The sequence below is a fragment of the Curcuma longa genome, unplaced genomic scaffold (assembly GCF_044706935.1).
Source record: "Curcuma longa cultivar G26 ecotype Majalengka, Jawa Barat unplaced genomic scaffold, ITB_CL_G26_1.1 contig_12905, whole genome shotgun sequence".
NCBI classification, from domain to species: Eukaryota; Viridiplantae; Streptophyta; class Magnoliopsida; order Zingiberales; family Zingiberaceae; genus Curcuma; species Curcuma longa.
In genome coordinates this window covers 3,778-16,393 of record NW_027429287.1, presented here as the reverse complement: position 1 = coordinate 16,393, position 12,616 = coordinate 3,778, and the positions used below count along the sequence as shown (strand labels likewise).

Below are 12,616 nucleotides of genomic sequence, written 5' to 3'. Positions count from 1 at the left end.
AGGCGGAGAGGAGCACGACCGTGTGCTTTCAAGCGGATCGCGTGAGGAATTAGGGCACGACTATGTGCCTTTTATACCCTTCGCGAGGCACGGTCGTGCCTCATAGGCACGACCTAATGAAGTCACCTTTCTGGAAAAATAGCACCCCAGTGCCTTATAGGCACGGCTTGAGGAAGTCCCTTCTCTGGAAAAATGACACGGCCGTGCCTATTAGGCACAACCTATCAAAGTCGTTCTTCTGGAGAGAAACCACGGCTGTGCCACTTTGGCACGACTTGGGAAAGTTAGTGCTCTGGAGGGAGGCATGGTCGTGCCTATTAGATTTACCTGCCAAAATTGATTTACTGTGAGGAGACACGACCTGACTTTATTTGAAGTGAATTTCCAAAATTTTCTGCAAAAACTTAGGTATTTATTTCTATTTTACAAAATCAATTGAAAATAAAGAAAAAGAGAAACTTAAAAGAGGCACTTATTTAAGGTCTTTAGCTTGATCCCTTTTCGCATGAATCAGGTGGGCACGGCTTAATTAGAAGATAATCCTCCTTCTCTTGAAAGGCATCGCGAGGAAATATCTCTTTAGTCTCTGTCCATTTACTTTGTTCATACTAGGTTTCTCGTCCCATATATCTACAGCTCCGTTGGGGTGGACTTTAAAGATTTTATAAGGCACAGACCATCTTGATTTTAGTTTTTCCAGAAAGAATTTGAGTCTTGAATTGAATAATAAAACCATATCACCTTCCTTGAATTCTCTTTGTACAATGTGCTTGTCATGTCATTTCTTTGTTCTTTCCTTATATGACTTTGCTTGCTCATATGCATCCATTCTTATTTCTTCTAATTCCCTGATTTGAAATTTCCTTTTCTCTCCTGCCGCTTGTAGATCCAGGTTTAGACGTTGTACTACCCAATATGCTCTATGTTCCAATTCAACTGGCAAATGACAAGCTTTTCCATACACCAAATGAAATGGGGTCATTCCAATGAGAGTTTTATAAGCCGTTCAGTAAGCCCAAAGTGCGTCGTCAAGCTTTAGTGCCCAATCCTTCCTTGATAGGGATACAACTTTTTTCTAAAATTTATTTTATCTCTCTGTTTGAAACTTCCACCTGTCCGCTTGTTTGTGGATGATAGGGTGTTGCCACTTTGTGTCTTACTCTATATTTGACCAATAATTTCTTGAACTATTTTTCTATAAAATGCGAGCCCCCATCGCTGATTACTACTTTAGGGATTCCAAACTTAGGAAATATATTCTTCTTGAACATCCTGATCACTGTAACACCATCACATTTAGGAGAAGCTATAACTTTGACCCATTCAGATACATAATCCATTGCTACAAAGATGTAAGTATTTCCACATGATGATGGAAAGGGTCCCATAAAGTCTATCCCCCAGACATCGAAAAGTTCAACTTCTAGAATGGAGTTCTGAGGCATTTCGTGGCATCTAGAAATATTACCTGCCCTTTGGTAACTGTCACATTGAGTAGCGAACTATTTAGCATCCTTGAATATGTTTGGCCAAAAGAATCCTGCCTGCAATACTTTTGTCGCCATCTTCCACCCTCCATGGTGTCCCCCATATGGTGATGTATGACAGTGATGTAGTATTTGCTCGATCTCTTTTTCGGGTACACATCTACAAATCACTGTATCACCACATTTCTTATAGAGATAAGGGTCATCCCAAATATAGTATCTTACGTCTGCAAGGAATTTCTTCTTTTGCTGATAGGAGATGGTAGAACATCACATGCTAAGAAATTAGCTATGTCTGCATACCAAGGTGCCTTTGCGCATATGACATGTCCAATTATAGTAATTCAGGATAAAACTAAATCTGTAAAGATGTTTTTGAACTTTATTAGATTGTAAAAATTTATCATTGTGACACTTTCTGCACGGACACCTTATCTTATCCCTATCTATAAACTCAACATTACTGCAAGCAAGATCTATAAATTATTCCAACCTACTAATAAACTCTTTGGTTAAACCTCGATGTTCAGATATGTTCTTTTTATATATCCAACTATTTTCTTTCTATATTTTTTCCTATTTTTAATTTATTAACATTGAAAAAAACTACTACATATAAAAGCTAATACCTCATCAACAATAATAACATAATTAATTAATGCTAAATTTATATAATAATAAGTAATATTATAGTAATGAGTGTAGATATACTTAAAGTAGGTGAACAAAAATGAGTGTCTTCAAATACTTTAAGGCCATGTCAAAATAAAATTTGCACAAATAACATTACAAAATCAATAATTAAATATAAGGGTGCACAAATAAATATTTTTAGTAAACTAAATGAATATCACAAAAATGCACTATTGAAGAATGGATGGATATGCCACTTTAAAGCACCAATAATTAGTTATAAACTAAAAGCTTTATGGGCATGGATAGTAAAATAGTCAAAACAAAGGAGACAACTATCAAAATTTAACGTAGAGAAACATGCTAATGGCATCCATTCCATATGATGCATGATACTAGTAATATTGGGACACCATGAAGGGTTGTGACATAACAAACATTATCATCATGCCTTCCAAATATTATGGTTTAACTTAAATGCTGGGGATTACATGGCAACTACTTTAGTAGGTCAAAGCTAAATCAGCAAATCATGTGTCTATGTACACCAACAAATGACCAATTGCCTCCAGTCAGCCAGCCTCAGCAGTCGTCTGACCTTAGCGATTGTGTGGCCAATCTCAGTGGTTGAGCGACCAGTCTTAGCAGTTGGTCAACCTCAACGGTTGACCGGCCAAGCTCATCGGCATATCGGCCGACCTCAGTGGTCGGTTAGCTAGCCTCAACGACCGACCAACCAGGCTCATCGATTGGTGACCCGAAAGTGGCGACAAATGAGAGGGGAGAAGAGGGGAGGAGAAAGGAGAGGGGAGGAAGTTTACCACCGTACCTATCCAAGCTCTCATTTGTCATTGTCGTTGTCATCGTCGCTGTCGAGGAGTCGTGAATTAGGGATTGGGGGAGCTGGGTATCGGGCTGGATTGTGGGTGGGGGTTGTTAAGTTAGGATTTTTAGCAACAAAAGCAAATTCGTCACCAATTTCATCACCAAGTTGGCGATGAATTCTTTGTTTGTCACCAAATTTGGCGATGAAAAAATAATTCATCGCCAAATTCCCATCACATGGAGCGAAAAGTTACAATGAAATTCAAGGAATTTTAACTTCGTCGCCAAATTGATGATGAATTTTGTGAAAAAAATAGTTCTAGCGACGAAATATATTTGTTGTTAATTCTACGACTAAATTATTTTTGTCACAAATTGCATCGTCAGTTGACGATGAAATAATTGTTTGTAGCTAATTTTGTTGTAGATTTGCTATAAATTATTTTCATCTCTAAAATTCATTGTTAATCAATTATTTTTTGTAGTGTTTCTCCGCCTCTGAAAGATTTTCAAGGAGAAGATATGGATGTGCCTTTTTGGGAAGCAATTTACTTAACGGATCGTAGATCTTGGAGTAGAAATTTTAGGAGATTGTGAACTAAGTAAAAGAACTGTGCAATTTGTATGTTTGATTCTATTTTTGCTATGTTCTGATTTGAAAAACAAGAAAGAAAATAAATATTAAAAAGAGCAATATTCACTCCCTTCTATCACTATTTCCGATCCAACAATTTCTAGTTGCCTAGAAGTGTCAAAACTAGTCGTTGGAGGTATTATATATAAGCTTTGATTGCATTTTGCCAAATAATTGTGTATAAAATTGAGTGTGATATTTCAGTGACAAACTTCTTAAGCAAAACAACATCCAAGGGATGGACTTTGTAATTCTTCTCTTCTTTCTCATTTTTTAACAAAAGAAATACTTGCATTAGGTTTCTCCATCTTTGGAATGGAGAATATCTTTAATAGATTTTAGGAATAATTTGCTTGACTAATCAGTAGGACATGAAGATGGACTTTGAACCATGTGAAATAGATTTGTTAGCATTGCATATTGTTTGTGTTATATTTTATTAATGTTGCATGTAACTCTTGACACAAATAACTGAATCCGCATTAGCACCCTATGCAATAAATTAATTTGAACTTTTCCTTGGAATTGTAAGAGAAAGACTTTTAATTTGTATGTACAAGCCATGAAGGATTAAGTCCACATTGGTGGGCTTAAATCTCCATAAGGTGAGCTTACACTTGATTAACACACTCACACAACTAATTGATATTAAGGAATTAAACTCTAATTAAGTGATCTAATGCCGGTAGCATGAAGAAGGGGTTTAGATATTAGATGTGGATTCAATGTGTAGATCCAACAACCTAGTTCGTTAATATTAATGGATTATGGGTTTTATGTGGGTGGTCCCTCCAAGATGAGCTTGGTATAAGAAGAGAAGACTTTATTTGATTTGTGCATCTTGAATCTTGCAAAATTATATTCTTCTTCTTCTTCTTCTTGGACTCTTCCCCATTGAGACCAAGCTTCAGTTGTCGCCCAATCTCTGCAGAAGGTCATTCCACGCTTGCAGGAACTCTGACAACAAGTAAGAATCAATGGCTCTTGCGTTGGATTTAGGTTAACCTTCGATTGCCATTGCATCGATTTTCATATTGCCTTATTCAAGATAATAAACTAGATCCTATTTTAGATGCATCATTGATTGAGTTCGGATCATATTATTTCTCACAATTGGTATCAGAGCTTAGGATTGCTTTTATTTTCGATGATTTGGTACATAATACATAAATTTCGCATTTGATTCCATTTGGATGAGCGAAATTAATGCATATTCATTGAATATAGCATGGATAGGTTAGGATTTAACCTATGTGTTGGTGCAGGGAGAACCAGGTAATCGAGCTTAGATTTTGATAATAGCAAAGGGTCAAAGTTAAACTTATTTGTGATCTAACAAAGGTTAACTAAGTATGCATATAGCACAACCAGAAAAATCCTAACTAAAAGTTAGACAAGGAAATGCCCTAGTGAGTTAGTCGGACCATGGGTAGGCAAGGGAAAGCCCTAGTAGATCAATTGGACTATAGTTAGGCAAGGAAATCTTAGCAGGATTAGAGACACCAAGTGAGGGACTTGATGGGGTATAGAGGATCAAGATCAAGTCAGACCAGAGACTGGGGGTCTAAGCAAGAAGCCCAAATGGGATTTGGAGGACCAAGGTTTGGCACTAGGTAAACTCTCCAAAAGGGATCAGTAGGACGCGTTCCCTTGAAGGGAACAGTTGGTGTCGATCTGACATAGGATTTTTCAATAAATCCAAAAGTCAAAACCAAAGAGTTGTAAGAATGTTACCATTTAAATTTATATACTATGCATGTTGTGCTAATTCTATGATGCACAAACTTAAATTAGAAGGTGGCAGGAACAATTCACTCTGGGAGAATGGAGAGGTTCCAAGCGCCAGAGGTCTGGGTGACCAGACTAGTTTCAGGCGCTTAGACGACCCCAACTCAGCCTTGCATCCAAATGAGTTGGCAGAATCAGGTTGGACAGAGCACGTCAACATCTAGGGGCTTGGAAGGAATCTAAGCGCTTGGGGATGGATAAGTCACAATCAGATATGAATCAGATCGCTTCACTTAGCTCTCGTTAGGTCAGCAGTCAGGCACCCGAGGATGGATAAAATCACTATGATAGTAGATCGGATCAGATCGAGTCGGGGCACCCGGAAAGGGATCCAAGCGCCTTGTAGTAGCAACCGTAGGCTGTGAACCAAGTAAAAAAAACATCTTCTATTTTATTTTTCTTTACTTTCCACTACAAACTTTGATAAACAAAATAAGTTTTACAAAAATGAGTGAAAAAGCAAAATGCACTATTCACCCCCTCTAGCACGCTCATTGATCTTACAATTGATATTAGAGCAGGGTGCTTGAAATAGGTGCAACCACCAATCGAGCTTATTTTCTTTGTTTAATTTTTTTAGTTTTTCAAAATTGCTCGAAATTAGTACAACACCACTTGAATGACTTTTTTCTTCAAGTACTCTATTCTTCCCATACTATTAATCCAAGATAAAGTCTTGGAACGTTTTATGTTTCTTTGTGTGCAAGATTCGAAATGACACATCAAGAGGGCTACAACATAGCTCGACCCCCGCTCTTCACCGAAAATGATTTTCGCTACTAGAAAGGCTGAATTGAGTTCCACCTAAAAACTTAGGTGCACATGTGGATCATCATTCAAATCGAGTTCACACTCTCGATCGACGAGCAAGGAATTCCACTAGGATGTGAGAAGTGGGACAATGCCACTAAACGAAAAATTGAAACAGATGCCAAGGTGACCCAAACTCTCAGTGTGGTTTGATAAAAGAAGAACTGAATCGCATAAGCCCTTTCATCAGTGGGAAGGACCTATGGGAGAAGCTGATCGAACTCCACGAAGGGATCTCCGACACCAAGGTTTGCAATCATGACTTAATTCTAAAGAATTTGTATAATATCAAAATGCAAAAAAGGAGAATAGCTATGCTATGGTGCACACTTCAAAACTTCTGGATACTGAGAAGGCATGCCCAATTGAGGTCCATTGTGGAGATCCTAGAATCTCATTCAAAGCATTTTGAAGCATATCCACATTTAAGTAATAGTCTCTCCATCACTCAACATGAAGGTGTTGACTTGGGTTCTTAGAAGGTCTCTCTTAGAAAGCTTTTTGTTGGATGTGCACTCATGCAAGTCTATCAAATTCTCCCATAATTTCTTTGTGCGTTTGTATCTCCTAATCTTTTGTAGCTCTTGTGTGGGAAGAGCATTGATTAAGGTAAGCTGTGCCTTTGCACCCGTAAATACTATTCTCATTGTTTCTTGTTCCATCTTGCCAATTTGATCAAATCTCCATCATGGTCCTATAGAGCCTCATATCCTTCATTGCAAGTACCATATCAAAATCTATCCTAAAATATACTTCAACCTTTCCCTCCATAAATCAAAATTGTGTTTGAGCTTTGGTGGTGAAAAATGTGTGTTGACCATTTGCTCTCAGGGATGTTAGGCTCTAAAACAAATTTTAGAGTTTAGGGTTGCTCTAATACAAATTTTAGGATCATTGCGATGATAGCTAGGATCAACTAGAGTGGAGTGGTGAACAGACATTGACCAAAATAAAATTTTTCTTGCAAAACACAAACAATCAAGCTTGTTAATAATCATAGGGTGTTCGTGTGTGGATTTCATTAATCATGACTAGGTTGTATACACCATAGAAATGAATTAAAATAACAAAGAATGAGACAATACTAACATAACACATTTTATATGGTTTAGATCTCCACTTGTTCTCCATGACCTATTGATTCACTAGATGAATAACTCCTACAAATTAACTAACAAAAATCTCCTTCACTAGAGGTGGAGAAAACCTTATACAATTTGTTTCTTCATTAAAGACAAATTGACCAATGGTGGATGTTGTTTAGCTTAAGCACTAGGCACACCAAAACAACTCTTATTTTCATGCACCCTTCACAAACCAAACAACCTCCGTGACTTATACAGAAAAGACTTTAATTTTACACACCTTCAACTAACTTGAAATAGTCCCTAGTCGACTTATCAATCATAAGTAGTCATTGCATAGCTAATGATTAGTTGAACAATCAGTTAGAAAAAAAATTGATCAACTTCTCAAGCCTCTAGTTGATTAGATTCAATCCCAATTGAATGGAGCCTGAGCAAAAACATTCTATTATTAGAATTCATGTGTTAATTTGCCTCGTAAGTCGATTGAACAATCTAGTCAACTAAAGATCATCTTCAATCAACTAAATTTGTTCAGAGATCATGACTCCAATTGGCATATACCCTCGTAAGCCTACACAAAGCTTGAGATCAAGCTTAATCAAAAACCATAATCAGAAAGTTATTGCCCCTTGGTGGAAGACATTCTACAAGCCACTAGGTGGTCTAGGTTCTAACCTAGTTATACACATGATTCATGTTGCCTGAAAGCACCAACTCACATTGGTTTTAATCTTCAATCTTGTCCCCTTTTTCCCGCACAAATTCACCTTGCATCATGTCTCAATCCTTTGGATGCATCAAGCCCTCCAAGCTATCATTCAATCCCTCCTAGAACCTCACTAGAAATTCCAAGTCCTTCATATGCTCCTATCATCCAAAATCAAACATCTTTGAGCTCATTTGATTACAAATCATCAAACCATCAAACTATCAATTGCTCTATATCCCTCGTCCTATAGGTCACCTCGCTAGAGATTTTTAGTCTCTTGGATATTCCATAACATCCTTCTCCGATCATCTTAGTGTCTACCTCATTATAAAAATTCAAGCTATCTATCTTAATCATCCAACTAACTTGACCACGTCAAGTCATCGACTATGTTGAGTCACGAACTTTGTGAACTTCATATGTATTTTGCCAAATCCATACATACTCAATGCACACATCAAAAACAAAAGATATAACTAACTTAAAGATTTTGCAAAACACATAAAAACAACATGTTTTGAGAAGTTAGGCAAACTTCTCAAAACAGGACATCAAATTCGAATTTTATTGGGATTCATAATACGATTTACATTTCATCGAACACACATTTAATAGATTACATACCGATCTGCATAACCAATCAGCAAAAGAAATCTTTCATTTTCGCATTAATATCATAAATATGTGCTGGAATGAGGAATAGAGCTGCTAGCGCAATTCCGACTGCACCTTGCAGTATTATACAGCTTGTCCTTCCTCTGGTATTGAAGCCCAGCTCTGAAAGTTTCTTATGTGATTCTGCATAATCTTTGAAGAAGGCATCCTCGTCCTACGGAAACCGAAATTTACTCATGTTTTAAAGAAATTTCAAACAACAGAAATGAAACAATAATTAATATATATTACCTCTGCATATAGCTCAACATAGCCTCTGAAAACAGGATCTTCTAACAGAGCAAGATCAGTATGAAGTTTCAGGAGTCCCTCTGTTTCCCCCTCCAGCAATTCTCTGTATCAGACAACCAAGTGAAGAGACAAAATCCAAGTAAAAGTAGTTTTAGTTGAATGAACTAAAACAAAATGAAAAATTGCACTCAGATGACACAATTTCTTGATAAGTAGTCAGATAAGTCATACATGTAGTAGGAGTTATCAAACTTGAGAGGATCCTTTGTCCATGGGCCTTCATGTCCTGATCTCTCTTGATGCCCTCTTCCCTTTAGCAACAATGAATATGAGTTTCAGGATTATTACATGTAGTCAGTTAGTTAGATAGCCATCTGCAAGAATGCTGCTGCTAGTTTACCAGGGTGTGGCCACCAGACAGTGCCACAATATCCTTGTCTGACAAACCCATGCGGTAAAAGACTTCCCTCAAATGTGAAGCACCTAAAATTTCCAGGCATTGGTAAAACAGTTTAGTCTCTTTAACCAAGTATTGAAACTCTACGACGATCTATCATCATTTTTGCCTCTTATTTTCAAGCCGTTAGCAAAAGGAGTATTTTGGTTAACTTCGTGAAATCTCTCTTGAATCTGTTTCAGTTCGAGCTCTCAAAAATTTGTCAAGTTGTGAAACAGCTTATGAGAATTCCGTAGAAGTGAAGCTAAGCCATCAAAATCGGTGGACAATTGGCCGCATCAGGTCATTAAATAGTTATAACATAAATGACGGCGATCGCGGATCACCTTGATTGGCATCTGGAAGACGTCCTTCTTCAGGACAAACAGATGAATCCTAGAAAAGAAAACACAAAACAATAAGAATTTAGCCCTACAAATAGCAGCAGCTTCAACAGAAACACTTGAATATACCTTTCTTCCTGGCTTAAACTGAACAGTTGGTCCACCGGTTACCTCCACCGCAACTACTCCAGCAAGCTGCCAGTATTTTCATTCCAGTTATTTTGATCATCCTACCGAAATGGAACTACTAAAATAGCAATCGGAAATACTAGTTGAAACCAGAGCAAATTGAATGATAGTCAACTCTAACTTTGTTGGTCCAACGAAAAATACAATGTGGCATGGTAGAGGTCTGCATATGAAAACAGAAAAATTGAAAGACAACCGAGTGGAACTGAGACAGGAAAGTAACTAACCTGGTAGAGGTCTGCATATGAAACTTTTGGATATTTGTCCTTTACTGGTTCTGTAGCCAACAACATATAATGTCCAGTAACTTGCAATTTCGCATTGTTATGAAACTAAACAAGCCTACTGCAGAAATTTCAATAAAGTGATGGGTGTGTCGACCTAAAAGATCAATCGCTATCTTAAGTCCAGCGTTTGCTCGATGAGAATACTCCTCCTCAAGCCTTATCGAACCATTAGGGCCGCCAGTTTTTGTTTTTGCATCATATGTGCCAGCATCGTGCCATCTGCAAAACTAAGAATATCTGACAAATCATGTTGTGGACGAAGAGACTTCAATCTCACCATGGAAAACAGGTTGAAGTTCGCAAAAGAGCAGAACGCAAAGAGAAATCATTAGGAAACACAGATAAATTAGCATTAGGATCGAAGTGGAGCAAAGAGTGCAAAGTTACGCTAGACGGAGAATGATGGGAGCGCAGTTCTTGTTTGAGATGAGAGCACGGAGGTCCCTTCGCGCCTTCTCGATCTCCTGGAGGTACTCTGCGTCCACCATTGCGTCTTGCAGAGCAGAGCTGAAAGTGCTGATTTTGCCTGCTGTTACGGTAAGAGATTTATACAAAGGAGAAGAAGAAGAAGAGAATAAAGGAAGGAGCGCGGGAAGGAAGGAACTGGATCCATGGAGTAGGCATGGAGGACAAGGCAGGAAGCTTCTCAGTCTGTTTGGCTAAGGTGCAGCCAATTTTTCCGGGGAAAAAAGCACTCTCAATCTTTCTTTAGTGATCTGGTTTTTCACTTGTAATTTTAAATACTTTTTAGTGAAAATTATTCTCTTAAACTTTATCGGATTTATTTTACATTCAATTATTAGGAATTCACTTTAAGTTTGTGTAAACGCACAAATCTAGCACATTCTTCATAATTTTCCTAAAATAACATCCCACATATTTTAAATTAGCATAATATTTATAAAGTGTGATATACATTTCAAGCCGCTCCGAGGCATAGCTGAGTTGGTTACGAAAACAGACTTACAGAAAAGAATAAGGGTTCGAATCTCCTCCGTCATATACCCTCCTAATTTCTCGATTTACTTCATTATAAATAGTGATTGAAACCGCTAGGATAACTTCCACCTTTTATAAAAAAGATATACATTCCAAGCCAAGTAAAGGATATACCGACATTTTTATTTTGTTTTATTTTTTAATTAATTTTATTTAAAAATAACCCTCATATATTTTTATTTTTATTTAGTTTTACTTTTTAATTAATTTAATTTATTATTTTTTTCATCAATACGATATTTTTTTTATTTTATTTAATTTTTATTTAGTTTTATTTTTTAATCAATTTTATTTATTATTTTTTATCAATACTTTATTTTTAGAATTTTATATAAATTTTATTTAGTTTTATTTTTAATCAATTTTGTTTATTATATTTTTTTAATTTTATATAAATTTTATTTTTTAATTAATTTTATTTATTATTTTTTTCATAATACTTGTATTTTTTTAATTTATTATTTTTTAAATTTTGTTTATTTATTGATTTTATTTTTTTATTAATCAGTTTTTTTTTTCAATTTTTTTTATCAGTTTTATTTTTTTGTCATTTTTTTATATGTATAATCTTTTGTTTATTTTTAGTTATAAATTTTAGGACATTAAACAAAAAATTTAAAGAGTATAAAATTAATTTAAATTAAAAAAACTAAATAATAAACAAATTTAATTAAAAAAATAAAACTAAATAAAAACTAATTAAAATTAAAATATATATATATAAGTAAAATAAAATAAAAAATAAAGAAATAACTATAGATGTAGTAGTAATTGTTACAAATGGTTGAAACGGACACGGTGAGCACTTCTCTTGGAGATCGTGATCACGTTTCCAAGGAAACTCCTGATATCCATGGAGAAAACGCTGCCTCACCTCATCTATAAATATCACGTATTAATATCTCCGAGATAGGTAATCTCTACTCTTGCATCTTTCTATTTGATTTAATATTTTAAGATGAATTTAATTATAATTTATATATATAAATATGAATCAAATTTATTTAAATAATCTAATTAAGATTGATTGAGTTTTAGAATTTCAAATGTAAATTAAATATGTAGAATATATTATTCTGATCTATTATTATCTACGAACTCATAATAGATCATATTTCTATATATAGAATTGGTCCATAAGGATTTATAGTTTATTGACATCTTGCCTTCGTTTTTCTATTGATGAAGATTTTATAGCATCGTCATCCTAATTCCCTTGGAAGACTATCTTCTTACTTCTATTTCATCTTATTCCACATAGATTGAGTAGTTAACGCTGTAGGACAAGGATAATGACTCTCCAATTAGATTCCTTATCGTTAATTATGCATTTTATATGTTGTGTTATGTTAATTGTTGAAAATAGATCCATATTCTTGTATTTTCAATTATCTGAGTTCTTATTTGATTTATAGACTTTATACGGCTTTGGATTTACAAGTTTTTTCAATTGATATCAGAGTCAAGTTTCTATTTCATCA

General features: G+C 35.5%; 1 pseudogene; it reads right to left on the bottom strand.

Moving 5' to 3' along the window:
• Positions 1-8,614: 8,614 nt before the first annotated feature.
• Positions 8,615-10,760, bottom strand: LOC141815952 (putative L-ascorbate peroxidase 4, peroxisomal; annotated as a pseudogene).
• Between the last annotated feature and the right edge of the window lie 1,856 nt (positions 10,761-12,616).